This window comes from Oncorhynchus gorbuscha, linkage group LG02 (assembly GCF_021184085.1).
Source record: "Oncorhynchus gorbuscha isolate QuinsamMale2020 ecotype Even-year linkage group LG02, OgorEven_v1.0, whole genome shotgun sequence".
In the NCBI taxonomy this organism is placed as follows: domain Eukaryota; kingdom Metazoa; phylum Chordata; class Actinopteri; order Salmoniformes; family Salmonidae; genus Oncorhynchus; species Oncorhynchus gorbuscha.
The window spans coordinates 95,290,078-95,302,874 of record NC_060174.1 but is presented as its reverse complement, the minus strand read 5'-3'; the positions used below and the strand labels follow the sequence as shown (position 1 = coordinate 95,302,874).

At 47.3% G+C, this 12,797-nt stretch overlaps 1 protein-coding gene across 3 annotated transcripts in view; it reads left to right on the top strand.

The window, feature by feature from the left end:
* The window catches only part of LOC124013641 (protein Jade-1-like), a 221,689-nt gene that overhangs the window by 99,411 nt on the left and 109,481 nt on the right, over positions 1 to 12,797 (top strand). The gene's annotated exons all lie outside the window — the stretch shown is intronic.

Below are 12,797 nucleotides of genomic sequence, written 5' to 3'. Positions count from 1 at the left end.
TGCCTGCCTGCCTGCCTGCTTGCCTGCCTGCCTGCCTGCCTGCCTCTTTAGCTTCCTCATCAATGGGACAGATACAGGGAAGCTAGCTCTCTGCTGAAATTTTTCTCGCTGCAGTGTTTTAGCAACAAAAAAGGAGAGGGGCGGGGGACAGGAGGAGGAGGTGGAAGCAAAGGCTGAGTGAGCTGTGAGACCTGAAGCAAAGTCCTGGCATGGTGCCAGCCCTGCTCTGTGCAGCCAGCAGCCTCCCAGCCTTCTCTTCCCTCTTCTGGCTCGCAATTGAGTCAGTGGAAAATGTGAATGAAAACAATCCCCCAACACAAACTGCTCAACCCCCCCCACCAAGAGGGATTATTATGAGTCTCTTTATTTTTTACGAGTGTGCACATTTGTGTAAGGGGAAAGGATGGCAAGAAAGGGGGGTTGTGATTTAGTTTCTGTGTAGCGTAACTGCTAGAGTTTTGGGGAAGATGAAAATAAAGCAAATGGGGTGGAAACAGAAAGGATAATAGTAGTAAGCGCAGTAAGACTAAAACCCTAGCCGGCTAGACTGATTCTTTGTAGTAAAGGGGCACTGGAATATGGCTGTTAAGGCTCAGCCATATCCATGACAACACGCTTGGCGTTCCTGGGCAGACCTCATAGGCATCTGAAGGTATCACAAAATGGCAGCACACATAAGGGCTCTGGTTAATCCACTGTGCCTGACGACTTAGGGCAGAGAAGCAGCTTTCTGACAGATTTTATCCAATGCCTTTTGGATGATTTTTTAAAAGCATTTGATAACAAAATAAGCCCCACATTCTGAAAGGTTTAGGCTACTGTAGTAGTCATTGTGTTATAAATGATGTGTCTGTTCACTCAGTGAATGTCCAACATTAACATCTCAAGTGCAAAGAGGCATTTTTTACATTTCCTGATTGTTCTATGAAATATTGAAATTACTCAAGGTCCACTTGACTCCCTCTGATGTCATTCTGTTATCAGAGCAAGTATTTTCACTTGGGCTGAATCCTAAATGGCACCCTATTCTCTACCTACATAGTGCACTACTTTTTACCAGAGCCCATTGCACTTTAGTCAAAACTAGTGCACTGTGTAGGTAGGGAATATGGTGCCATTAGGGACAGACGCGTGGGTCTTTCATCATTTGTTTTACTGGAATATTTCCTATCAGATAGACTAACGGTCGCCTGAGAGGGTTGCTATGACTCAAACTACGTGTTGTTTATCTGTCTTGGGGACTTTTCTTTACTTAAAGAGAAATTCCACCGCTTTTCAATCTCATTTTCATCATCTCCAGCACAATACCAGTGTCTACATAATGTGAAAACTACGCATTTCTCAGTTTTGTAGAGCAAATATAGAAAGTCAAAAAGTTATATGCGGTGATGTCATCAAAAGCAAAAAAAACAACAACCAAAAAACAGTAACTTTATCACTGCCAGACACAATGTTTCCTCAGTGAAGTACATGGGTATCCAGCATGTCAAAGTACCGAGGCGAGGGACGCACATCCATAGACTTCTGTTGCAAACTGAATACTACTGGATATTCCCAAATGGACTTAATGAGGACTTTCCCAATAGCCATTTTCTGTGAACGCCATCTGAGTCATTTGTTATCATGACAACCACGGTCGGTATTGTCACATACGTTTTGTCTACCTGATATGAATGGCTATACAGTTATAGTACAGTTATAATATTCAAAAGGTGCCTCTTTCAGCTTATATATGCTGTATATAGACTGCCCTAACCTGACGAAGATCCTTGTGTGATCTAAACGTTTGTTTGTTTGTGAATAAAGATACACGGTGGAGCTTATGAGTGTGCAGGCTTTATTTCTTTCATAGCATCAAAAGTTGAAACATTTTAATAACAGTGATTTTCAAGCACTATGAGATTCATGGTGACGTGTGGAGCAATACGATATCCTTCTTCTGGCTTGAAACTTGTTGCAGGTTTTGAAAATAACTAACTTTTCCCCCTTACTTTTAATCCTACCCTGTGATGTCACAGAGAAGCAATTTTTAGGACCTTATATTTTTAACCACAGATCACATGTAGACACTGGTATGATGCTGGAGAAAAATATGTTGAAAAGTGACAGAATTGCCCTTTAAAGCCCACTCATTTTCAGTTTCTGTCAGTTTGTATCTGTCAGTATATTTTTTTGATCAGATCGTTCTCTATCGGTTTCTGTCTGACACAGACACACACACAGGCCGGTCCCAGATATGGGTGCCCCTGGCACATCCAGGGTAGGAAGCCCCACGGGAGTCTGGCCTGATTGTTTCGGTTGGCTGCTCTGTGGATGTAGGTGGTGGTGGGAATGGGGTCGTTTGTGGATGAGGGGCAGGAGTGGTCACAGTGGAACCCCTCACACAATGAGGTGCATGGGAAGAAAGGGGTCACTGAAACGTGTGGGAGGCAGGAGGGTGTTTAGGCACCTAGTGACAATGAGGCATGAAGAGATTTGAGATGGGGGGGATTGGGGGAAATGATTGTGAGACAATGAAAAAATAATAATGTAACCTTTATTTAACTAGGCAAGTCAGTTAAGAACAAATTCTTATTTACCATGACAGCTCACCCCAGTCAAACCCGGATGACGCTGGGCCAATTGTGCCCCGCCCTATGGGACACCCAATCACGGCCGTATGTGATGCAGCCTGGATTCGAACCAGGTACTGCAGTGACGCCTCCTGCACTGAGATGCAGTGTCCTAGACCACTGCGCAACTCAGGAGCCCGAGTGGCGAACGAAAGCAGGGAAGGAGACGACCCACAGTGTTTTCTTACAAAGTTTCACCTTACTGTTACTGTTCAGTCACTCAACCTTCGTTAGGGCGTAGCTGAAACCTTGCAAGAAAACTGTCTCCACTTTTGCAATACCTGACAAACACCTACCAATTAGTCAGTGTTTTGTCCTTTTTCTGTGAAAACATATAGAATCCTGTTTCATGTTCTGCTCTATGTAACCCTCCCTGCTGGTGGCCCCGTCTGTCTGTGCCCCCACCGGGTTGAATAAAGCACTGTGCTGTTTATGTCCCTCGGATAGATGTCATTCACATCAGAAGTGTCGGGGGAAAAACATATCATCCAGGAAGATGACAAACCTGTGGGTGGTGTTTTTGGTTGAGTCCCAAGTGTCACCCTATTCCTTATGTAGTGCACTACTTTTGACCAGGGTCCGTAGGGTCTCTCTCCACACTGACCCTTCTCACTCTTCCTCCCACCTTCTCAGTCATTAACACTCCTAACACACTGACCCTCTTTCACACAGTAGCTCTCTTTCTCTCTCTGAGCCTCACCCAGACCGTACAGTAGCCACAAAGTGCACACACCACAGATCCCCCAAGGCCAGTGTGTGTGTGTAATAAAACCCCAAACCACATCCCCTTGGGGTCTGGAGGGAAGGGTGTACTGTGAAAAATATGGAGGAGTTGAGAGTCAGAAGCCCTCCCTTGCTCCAAATAAATATTCCAAACGGCAAATAAGGATCACAGCTTCCTCGGAAAGCGTTGAAGCCAGTCATATTATGTGAGGAATGCGCAAACAACAAAATAAGTTATTACAGCTCTCTCAGCAGAGAGAATAGAGCACACGGCTGCTTTCACTCATTTGATTAGTTCAATTGATTGATGGTTGAAAGTTCTGAGTTGTCCTCTTGTTGACCTCTTAATGACATTTCAGGATTTCCTTAGGATAATTAACGTATCATTGTATAATTTGCTAATTTTTTTGGGGGGGGGGGTGAACTTCTGTGCAGTGAACTTCTTGAACTTTTAAATTATAGTTTTGAAGTAAAAAGTAATTTCCGCAGATACATTTTGTAATTTTGTGTTTGAAGATTGAACTTGTTGACCTTGTAGAATTAACTTGTGAGAACTGCTGTGTAGTTCTTGGAGGCCTGTGTTTGAACAAGTTTTGTGGAAAAATTCATTTCTGTGTAGGCTGGAAATTGCCTGACTATGAGTATTAGTAACAACCACAAAGTAAGTGATGTGAGCACTACGGGTGTGCTACAGAAAAGACAAAAAGCACAGAAAACTCGGGAAAAAAACATGGAATTGTTACATACTGACCAGCACATGATGACCTGAAGTAGGACACAAGGTGAAATTAGAGGATTCGGCTATTTCCGTTTCTGTCAAGTGTATAAAATCGAGCACACAGCCATGCAATCTCCATAGACAAACATTTACAGTAGAATGGCCTTACTGAAGAGCTCAGTGACTTTCAACGTGCCACCGTTTTAGGATGCCACCTTTCCTACAAATCAGTTTGTCAAATTTCAGCCCTGATAGAGCTGCCCCGATCAACTGTAAGTGCTGTTATTGTGAAGTGGAAACGTCCAGGAGCAACAACGGCTCAGTCGTGATGTGGTAGGCCACACAAGCTCACAGAAAATGTGACTGCCGAGTGCTGTCACGTAAAAATCACAAAAATTGGCTGTCCTCGGTTGCAACACTCACTACCGAGTTCCAAACTGGGAGAAACGTCAGTACCAGAACTGTTTGTTTGGAGCTTCACAAAATGGGTATCCATCCATACATTCTAGACAATTCTTTGCTTCCAACTCTGTGGCAACAGTTTAGGGAAGGCCCTTTCCTGTTTCAGCATGATATTTCCCCGGTGCACAAAGCGAGGTCCATACAGAAATGGTTTGTCGAGATCTGTGTGGAAGAACTTGACTGGCCTGCACAGATCCCTGACCTCAACCCCATCGAACAGCTGTGGGATGAATTGGAGCGCCGACTGCGAGCCAGGCCTAATCGTCCAACATCAGTGGCCAACCTCACTAATGCTCATGTTGCTGAATGGAAGCCGTGCAGCAATGTTCCAACATCTAGTGGAAAGCCTTCCCAGAAGAGTAGAGGCTGTTATAGCAGCAAAGAGAATAACAACTCTATAGTAATACCCATGATTTTGGAATGAGATGATGGACGAGCACATACTTTTGGCCATGTAGTGTAAGATGTTCCCAAAAATAATTTTCTAAATTTGTACAGAAGCCCAAAAATCTCCCGTAAAGCTACTGACACATCAATTGGTTATGTCTAATGGCCACTGTGGGGATATGCTTTTGATTACCCGGCCTGTAGAGTGAAGTGCCACATCTTAGCCAAAGGAGAAGAATATACACAACAAACCTTAGAAGTGGAATACTGGAATGAGGACTGGGAGGTGTTTCGCAAGGTGGTGTCTCCTGATCTGGCGAATAGACTAAACGGTTGTTTATACATTGTACACGGGATACAAGACCAAGTGGGAAGGTCCACCTTCGCCCTCCTGCCCAACTCTCCCTCTTTCCCCCTCCTCTGTTTCCTCTCAGTCTTTGAACTCCCTCCCTCATTGTTTATGAGTATTAGTAGCAACCCACCTGGACAAAAGGAACACCTATGTTAGAATGCTGTTCATTGACTACAGCTCAGCGTTCAACACCATAGTACCCTCAAAGCTCATCACCAACCTAAGGATCCTGGGACTAAACACCTCCCTCTGCAACTGGATCTTGGACTTCCTGACAGGCCGCCCCCAGGTGGTGAGGGTAGGTAGCAACACAACTGCCACGCTGATCCTCAACACTGGAGCTCCCCAGGGGTGCGTGCTCAGTCCCCTTCTGTCCTCCCTGTTCACCCATGACTGCATGGCCAGGCACGACTCCAAAACCATCATTAAGTTTGCTGACGACAAAACAGTGGTAGGCCTGATCACTGACAACGACGAGACAGCCTATAGGGAGGAGGTCAAAGACCTGGCCGGGTGGTGCCAGAATAACAACCTATCCCTCAACGTAACCAAGACTAAGGAGATGATTGTGGACTACAGGAAATGGAGCACCGAGCACGTCCCTATTCTCATCGACGGGGCTGTAGTAGAGCAGGTTGAGAGCTTCAAATTCCTTGGTGTCCACATCAACAACAAACTAGATTAGTCCAAACACACCAAGACAGTCATGAAGAGGGCACGACAAAGCCTATTCCCCCTCAGGAAACTAAAAAGATTTGGCATGGATCCTGAGATCCTCAAAAGGTTCTACAGCTTCAATATTGAGAGCATCCTGACCGGTTGCATCACTGCCTGGTATGGCAATTGCTCGGCCTCCAACTGCAAGGCACTTCAGAGGGGAGTGTGTATGCCCAGTACATCATTGTGGCAAAGCTGCCTGCCATCCAGGACCTCTACACCAGGCGGTGTCAGAGGAAGGCCCTAAAATTTGTCAAAGATCCCAGCCACCCCAGTCATAGACTGTTCTCTCTACTAACGCATGGCAAGCAGTACCAGAGTGCCAAGCCTAGGACAAAAAGGCTTCTCAACAGTTTTTACCTCAAGCCATAAGACTCCTGAACATCTAACCAAATGGTTACCCGGACTATTAGCATTGTGCCCCCCCTCCAACCCCTCTTTTACGCTGCTGCTACTCTCTTTTGATCTTATATGCATAGTCACTTTAACCACCCGCCAATCACTCGTTTTACGCATCTGCTACTCTGTGTTCATCAAATGCATAGTCACTTTAACGATAACGACATGTACATACCACCTCAATAAGCCTGACTAACAGGTGTCTGTATATTGCCTAGCTATTCTTTTTTTAAATGTCTTTTTACTGTTGTTTTATTTCTTTACTTACCTACACACACACACACACATACTTTTCCCCCCCGCACCTTTGGTTAGAGCCTGTAAGTAAGCATTTCACTAAGGTCTACACCTGTTGTATTCGGCGCATGTGGCAAATAAACTTTGATTTGATTTGTACAGTTAAAGTTGGAAGTTTTTCACAATTCCTGACATTTAATCCTAGTAAAATTCCCTGTCTTAGGTCAGTTAGGATCACCACTTTATTTTAAGAATGTGAAATGTCGGAATAATAGTAGAGAGTGATTTATTCCAGCTTTTATTTCTTTCGTCACATTCCCAGTGGGTCAGAAGTTTACATACACTCAATTAGTATATGGTATAATTGTCTTTAAATTGTTTAACTTGGGTCAAACATTTTGGGTAGCCTTCCACAAGCTTCCCACAATAAGTTGGGGGAATTTTGGCCCATTCCTCTTGACAGAGCTGGTGTATCTGAGTCAAGTTTGTAGGCCTCCTTGCTCACACATGCTTTTTCAGTTCTGCCCACAAATTTTAAGGTCAGGAATTTGTAATGGCCACTCCAATACCTTGACTTTGTTGTCCTTACGCCATTTTGCCACAACTCTGGAAGTATGCTTGGGGTCATTGTCCATTTGGAAGACCCAGAAGCTTTAACTTCCTGACTGATGTCTTGAGATGCTGCTTCAATATATCCACATAATAATTTTCCTACCCCATGAATCCATCTATTTTGTGAAGTTCACCAGTCCCTCCTGCAGCAAAGCACCCCCAAAACATGATGCTGCCACCCCCATGCTTCACGGTTGGAATAGGGTTCTTCGGCTTGCAAGCCTCCCCCTTTTTCCTCCAAACATAACGATGGTCATTATGGCCAAACAATTCTGTTTTTGTTTCATCAGACCAGAGGACATTTCTCAAAAAAGTACGATCTTTTTCCCCATGTGCAGTTGCAAATCGGAGTCTGGCTTTTTTTATGGCGGTTTTCGAGCAGTGGCTTCTTCCTTGCTGAGTGTCCTTTGAGGTTGTGTGGATATAGATACTTTTGTACCTGTTCCCTCCAGCATCTTCACAAGGTCCTTTGCTGTTGTTCTGGGATTGATTTGCACTTTTCGTTCCAAAGTATGTTCATCTCTAGGAGACAGCACGCGTCTCCTTCCTGAGCGGTATGACAGCTGCGTGGTTTCTTGGCTGATTTCTTTTGATTTTCCCATGATATCAAGCAAAGAGGCACTGAGTTTGTAGGTAGGCCTTGAAATACATCCACAGGTACACCTCCAAATGACTCAATGGTGTCAGAAGCTTCTAAAGCCATGACATCATTTTCTGGAATTTTCTTTAAAGGCACATTGAACTTAGTGTATGTAAACTTCTGACCCACTGGAATTGTGATACAGTGAATTATAAGTTAAATGATCTGTCCGTAAACAATTTTTGAACAATTACTTGTCATGCACAAAGTAGATGTCCTAACAGACTTGTCAAAACTATAGTTTGTGAACAAGATATTTGTGGAGGGGTTTAAAAACAAGTTTTAATGACTCCAACCTAAGTGTATGTAAACTTCCGACTTCAACTTCCGTTCCAACTCCATCATCAGAGAGAACTGTTATTTCACCACACCCCTATGGTTTTCCTTCACCAGTCATCTACAGTCAGCCATAGAAACTCCAGGTCGTCTACAGTCAGCCGTAGAAACACCACGTCGTCTACAGTCAGCTGTAGAAACTCCACGTCGTCTACAGTCAGTCGTAGAAACACCACGTCGTCTACAGTCAGCCGTAGAAACTCCACGTCGTCTACAGTCAGCCGTAGAAACTCCACGTCGTCTACAGTCAGCCGTGGAAACTCCAGTCGTCTCCACGTCTACAGTCAGTCTCCAGCCGTCAGCCGTGGAAACTCCACGTCGTCTACAGTCAGCCGTGGAAACTCCACGTCGTCTACAGTCACCCAGAAACTCCACGTCGTCTACAGTCAAAAACTCCACGTCGTCTACAGTCAGCCGTAGAAACTCCAGCGTGGAAACTCCACGTCGTCTACAGTCAGCCGTAGAAACTCCACGTCGACTACAGTCAGCCAGAAACTCCAGCCTACAGTCAGCCGTGAAACTCCACGTCGTCTACAGTCAGCCGTAGAAACTCCACGTACGTCGACTACAGTCAGCCGTGAAACTCCACGTCGTCTACAGTCAGCGGTGAAACTCCACGTCGTCTACAGTCAGCGGTGGAAACTCCACGTCGAGTCAGCCGTGGAAACTCCACGTCGTCTACAGTCAGCCGTGGAAACTCCACGTCAGCCGTGGAAACTCCACGTCGTCTACAGTCAGACGTGGAAACTCCACGTCGTCTACAGTCAGCCGTGGAAACTCCACGTCGTCTACAGTCAGACGTGGAAACTCCACGTCGACTACAGTCAGCCGTAGAAACTCCACGTCGTCTACAGTCAGTCCACGTCGTCTACAGTCAGCCGTAGAAACTCCACGTCGTCTACAGTCAGACTACAGTCAGCCGTAGAAACTCCACTACAGTCAGCCGTAGAAACTCCACGTCGTCTACAGTCAGCCGGTAGAAACTCCAGTCAGCCAGCCGTAGAAACTCCACGTCGTCTACAGTCAGCCGTAGAAACTCCACGTCGACTACAGTCAGCCGTAGAAACTCCACGTCAGTCTCCACGTGGTCAGTCAGCCGTAGAAACTCCACGTGGAAACTCCACTACAGTCAGACTAGAAACAGTCAGCCTCCACGTGGTCTACAGTCAAAAACTCCACGTGGTCAGCCGTAGAAACTCCACGTCGTCTACAGTCAGAAACTCCACGTCGTCTACAGTCAAACTCCACGTCGTCTACAGTCAGCCGTAGAAACTCCACGTCGAAGTCACTCTCCACGTCGTCTACAGTCAGCCGTGAAACTCCACGTCGTCTAAACTCCTCCACGTCGTCTACAGTCAGCCGTAGAAACTCCACGTGGTCTACAGTCAGTCTCCACGTCGTCAGTCAGCCGTAGAAACTCCACGTCGTCTACAGTCAGCCGTAGAAACTCCACGTCGTCAGCCGTACAGTCACAGTCAGCCGTAGAAACTCCACGTGGTCTACAGTCAGCCGTCTCCACGTCGACTACAGTCAGCCGTAGAAACTCCACGTCGTCAGAGGTACAGTCAGCCGTAGAAACTCCACGTCGTCTACAGTCAGCCGTCAGAAAACTCCACGTCGTCTACAGTCAGCCTCCACGTAGAAGTCAGCTAGAAACTCCACGTCGTCTACAGTCAGCCGTAGAAACTCCACGTCAGGTCTCTACAGTCAGAGAAACTCCACGTAGAAAACTCCACGTCGACTACAGTCAGATGTAGAAACTCCACGTCGTCTACAGTCAGCCGTAGAAACTCCACGTCGTCTACAGTCAGTCGTAGAAACTCCCGTCGTCTACAGTCAGTCGTAGAAACTCCCCGTCGTCTACAGTCAGCCGTAGAAACTCCACGTCGTCTACAGTCAGCCGTAGAAACTCCACGTCGTCTACAGTCAGACGTAGAAACACCACGTCGTCTACAGTCAGCTAGTGAGAGAGACAAATGAAGCAGCATCAGATTAGTCACCCTTTGCCTGCATCTCTGCAAGATCCACTACGAGTTTGTTTCCAGTCACCACTTTAGACAATCCTTCCAGCTTTGAACACCTTTAGGCTGGCTGGCTTCCTGCCTGGAGATGTGATTCTAGGGTGGGGGTCGACGGACAGTAGAAGGGGCTTATCTAATGAAAAGATAACAAGCGAAATCGGGCACAGCAACACTGTATAAAAATGTATGAAATGAGTGCCCTCACAAAAGTAAACCACCCACATTTGATTGTTGCCAGATCATAGAAAAAAACAGCAATGAAGGAGTGGAAGGAGGCAGCAGGCTGCTAGCAGGCAGCAATAAGGCATCAGTCTGGGAGGCAGCAGTAAGACATCAGTCTGGGAGGCAGCAGTAAGGCATCAATCTGGGAGGCAGTAGTAAGGCATCAGTCTGGGAGGCAGCAGTAAGACATCAGTCTGGGAGGCAGCAGTAAGACATCAGTCTGGGAGGCAGCAGTAAGGCATCAGTCTGGGAGGCAGCAGTAAGGCATCGGTCTGGGAGGCAGCAGTAAGGCATCGGTCTGGGAGGCAGCAGTAAGGCATCGGTCTGGGAGGCAGCAGTAAGGCATCGGTCTGGGAGGCAGCAGTAGGGCATCGGTCTGGGAGGCAGCAGTATGACATCGGTCTGGGAGGCAGCAGTAGGGTATCGGTCTGGGAGGCAGCAGTATGACATCGGTCTGGGAGGCAGCAGTAGGGTATCGGTCTGGGAGGCACAAGGAAGGCATCTGTCTGGAGGGCAGCAGGAAGGCATCTGTCTGGGGGGCAGCAGTAAGGCCTCAGTCTGGGAGGCAGCAGTAAGGCATCAGTCTGGGAGGCAGCAGTAAGGCATCAGTCTGGGAGGCAGCAGTAAGGCATCAGTCTGGGAGGCAGCAGTAAGGCATCAGTCTGGGAGGCAGCAGTAAGGCATCAACCTGGGAGGCAGCAGTAAGGCATCTGTCTGGGGGGCAGCAGGAAGGCATCGGTCTGGGAGGCAGCAGGAAGGCATCGGTCTGGGGGCAGGAATCGGTCTGGGGGGCAGCAGTAAGGCATCTGTCTGGGAGGCAGCAGGAAGGCATCGGTCTGGGGGGCAGCAGTAAGGCATCTGTCTGGGAGGCAGCAGGAAGGCATCAGTCTGGGAGGCAGCAGTAAGGCATCAGTCTGGGAGGCAGCAGTAAGACATCAGTCTGGGGATTTTTCAGGCCTTACATTATTTGCATGGTTTTACATCAGACGTGTCGGCCAGGGAAGGGGGAGGCAGTATGGAGAGCACAGTGTGTGTGCGTCCCAGATGGCACCCTATTCCCGATCGTGCGCACTGCTTTTGACCAGTGCTCATAGGGAATATGATGCCATTCCGAACTCAGTGTGACTTTGTAAACACCCAGTACACTACCCAGCTTTCGACGCAGTGAGGCAGGAGCTGTGGTGATGAGGTTGATGACCTATTTAAGATTAGAGACAGAGAGAGGCAGAGTCTGGCAGGAAGCATAGCGGTTAAGAGCGTTGGGCCAGTATCCGAAAGGTCGCTGGTTTGAATCCCCGGGCCGACATGGTGAAAAATCGCTGTGCCCTTGAGCAAGGCACTTAACTCAAATTGCTCCTTTTAGTCACTCTGGATAAGAGCATCTGCTAAATGACTAAAATGTTAAATGTACAATTATCACACCACGTCCTTTCACTCAAAGGTCATGATTTAATTACCAGGTGGAGGAGGTGACGAGGTGTTTGGCGTGCATGAGTGTGTGTGTTTGTGTGTGCACTGATAGAACTGGAAAAACCCCGTGGGCTGGTTTGGGTGCGTGTGTGTGTGTGTGTGTGTGTGTGTGTGTGTGTGTGTGTGTGTGTGTGTGTGTGTGTGTGTGTGTGTGTGTGTGTGTGTGTGTGTGTGTGTGTGTGTGTGTGTGTGTGTGTGTGTGTGTGTGTGTGTGTGTGTGTGTGTGTGTGTGTGGGGAGATCTGTACAGAAATCTTTACAGGCTCCCCTTCCAGTGGGTCTTCCTGAATCCACAGTGAGAAGGACCTGAGCCGCCGGGAGGGAGGTGATGATGACTGCAGTTCTACTTGCTCTCTCTCTCTCTCTCCCCTCATGGTTCCCTGTGCACTACAATTACATCCCCATGTCTGGACATACACAACACAGGGCCTGTGCATTGGACAGAGGACAGGGCGGGTTGTCAGGGTTGTTTACTGTAGGCAGGTCATCAGGGTGTCACTGCATGCATCCCAATTGGCACCCTATTCCCTATATAGTGCACTACATTACATTTACATTTAAGTCATTTGGCAGACGCTCTTATCCAGAGCGACTTACAAATTGGTGCATTCACCTTATGACATCCAGTGGAACAGTCACTTTACAATAGTGCATCTAAATCTTAAAGGGGGGAGGGGTGAGAAGGATTACTTATCCTATCCTAGGTATTCCTTAAAGAGATGGGGTTTCAGGTGTCTCCGGAAGGTGGTGATTGACTCCGCTGTCCTGGCGTCGTGAGGGAGTTTGTTCCACCATTGGGGGGCCAGAGCAGCGAACAGTTTTGACTGGGCTGAGCGGGAACTGTAGCTCAGTTGGTAGAGCGTGGCGCTTGTAACGCCAGGGTAGTGGGT